Source organism: Siniperca chuatsi, linkage group LG16 (genome assembly GCF_020085105.1).
Source record: "Siniperca chuatsi isolate FFG_IHB_CAS linkage group LG16, ASM2008510v1, whole genome shotgun sequence".
Lineage (NCBI taxonomy): Eukaryota > Metazoa > Chordata > Actinopteri > Centrarchiformes > Sinipercidae > Siniperca > Siniperca chuatsi.
In genome coordinates, this window is record NC_058057.1 from 13444233 (window position 1) to 13447109 (window position 2877).

Genomic DNA, 2877 nt, shown 5'->3' on the forward strand with positions numbered 1-2877 from the left:
TGTCTTCCCTGTGTATTGTTTATTTTTTTATGGATAAAGAATGTGTGTCTATGTGCCTTATTTAAAGCAATAGTTTGACATTTTGTATATAATATGCTTATTTGCTTTCTTGCCGAGAGTTAGATGAGAAGAGTGTCTGTCAGGTAAATATACAGCCAAGTTACAGCCAGCAGCCGGTTAGCTTAGCCTAGCATAAAGACTGGAAACAGGGGGAAACAGCTAGCCTGGCTCTATCCAAAGGTAACAACAACTACTAGCAACTCTAAAGCTCACTAATTAACACGTTATATCTTGTTTGTTTACAAAAACCTACGTGTAAAAAAGACAAGTTTCTGTTTCCCTTTGTTTCCAGTCTTTATGCTAAGCTAGACTAACCAGCTGCTGGCTGTAGACATATTTACAGGACAGATATGAAAGTGATATCAATCCTCCTATCTAATTCTCGACAGGAAAGCGAATACGCGTGTTTCCCAACATGTCAAATTAAGCCTGATGAGTGTTTATGTCTTTATAGGTGCATTTGTGTGCTTGAGTATATGCCATTATTCAGATTTGTGTGTGGTCCCTGGTATGTGCATATGTATGTTTATGCACAAGGGGCATATTAGAGCTTTGTGGTTGCCAATGTGTTCCTTCTCGGTGCCACACAACTTGGCAGTAGTTTAGTAGGACAGTCCTGTGTACTGTCTGATTCAGTAAAGAGCTCATCAGGGTATGACATTATTGCTCAATGTGCACATGAGTAACCTTTCTCTGCAGCATGTCTAGCCACATATGGACTAGCCTACTGGCCTACTGTACGTTGTTGCTAGGTAGAAAGTGTTCTCTGAGACAGATTTAAGTGTGTGAGGGTGCTAAGAAAGAATTACCACAATGAAACTTAAAGTAGCATGATCATTGCAAATCAAAGCTCATATACTTGTATTTTTAAAGGGAAGTCATGAGTAAGAATATAGGCCGGTTTACAGAGGAGACAGACAGAGAGAGACGCACTTGGTGAAAGTGCCACAGCTTTTATTCCTGCAGAGAACGTGATAATGAATGTCTACTAATTCACTGACACACATTCCCAAACAGCTTTGTGGATTTCACTGCAGGAAACAGAATTGCACACACACTGCTGCTGCTTCTGCGCGTTGGTAGGAAGAGAAAGCCAAAGCGGTGCCAGCGCAGCGATTGTGCAGCGCAAGAAGGCTGTGTGTGCCTTTAAATTCCATGACCCACTTTTCACAGCTGGGCCTGGCTGGCAGGGAGCGCTCGTGCACGCTGCCTTGAATAATTGGGACTGCAAGGTGAATGTGAGGAGAATAGTTAAGGATGGGAGCTTCCCCCCGCCAGCCAGTGTTGCCTGGTTCAGTCAGCTGGCTGTACACCAGTGAATCTCACACCAGCACTGTCCTCGAGTCGCTCTTGGTCATGACGTTTCAGAATATTAAAGCTGATGTGAATGGAGACAATTGTTTGACAGAAGAACGGAAATTGTATGGATGTATGAAATGAAATGAGATTGGCCAGAGTGAGGACGTGCCATTTTTATGAGCTGTTATCAGTTTATACTGTTGAAGCCACTGTAAATGTTGAAGCAACACAATAAGCAATACATCCTATCTCCTAATGTGAAATAGCCCAGCAGACCCTACTGTAAATTTTATGTTTTCCCATCCCCCTCTTCTTTTTTCCATTCTCTCTCTTGATCCTATATGCCCCCTACTCTCCTTCTACTTGACTATGTTTTCCCCCTCTCCTTTGTGGATACAGTGATCCATCATGCCAATACTTCAGAGACACAGAAAGAGAGAGAAGGGGGACAGATTGAGAATGGAAAAAAGACAGAGAGATACTGTATATGACTGAAGAGCGAGATTTGCCCCCCCCCACACACACACACACGCACTGCTGTGGAACCCAACTGCAGCATCAGATAAATGCTGGGGTGATGTGTCAAGCTGCTGTAGCCTGCTCATTCATTCACATGACAGGCAATTCAGCCATACAGCATCACTTATTACCCAGACAGAGAGAAAGAGAAAGGGGGGGGGGGGTTTCTTCTGTCACCTCCATGACACAGAGCTGTATTTACCCACTACCCACCACCCACACTAGACCTGCTGCATTGTGGGTAAGGAGGACTCTCTCCCTACCATCCCCTTCATAACCTGCAATTGATCTAGTATGACAAGAACATGACTGGAAACAAATAAAGTGCATTGTAAAGAGGGCCAGAGAAAAGTTACGCCAAACTGAGTAATTTCCAACACATTTACTGAATATTTTATTCTACTTCAACCTTAAGTACAACCAAATCCCTGGGAACAACTTCCTTTCTTGACTCTATAAATACTATATAACACACATGCACATGTTCCACTTACGCAGCATATATGTGTGTGTGTGTGTGTGTGTGTGTGTGTGTGTGTGTGTGTGTGTGTGTGTGTGTGTGCAGAACCTGTAGTGTATCTCGTGGGAAATATATTTAATTTCACTACACTGAGCCCATTAAATTTTCCAGCACTCCAGACATAAATGTTACAACTCTTGCTCTTCAAGCGTAAAAAGATGTAGGCGTGTACAACATCACACAGACTTTGTTGCCAACATTGACCATTTCTACTATTACTACTACTACTACAGCTGGAGGCAAACACACAGCAGATTTGACTGAATAAATGGGAATTGCTTTAGTGCAGCAGTCTGCAGCAGTCTGCAGCAGTTCAACAGCATGATCAAGTTTAAAAGCGTTTATACTAATATTCACTTTAGTAACTACTGTCGTCACTAGTAGTAGATGGTGTGTACAATGGCAGAAGCCTAACTTAGATCCTGTACCAGTACAACAATGTAAAAATACTCAATTTGCTGCTCTATGTCAGTCAAAAG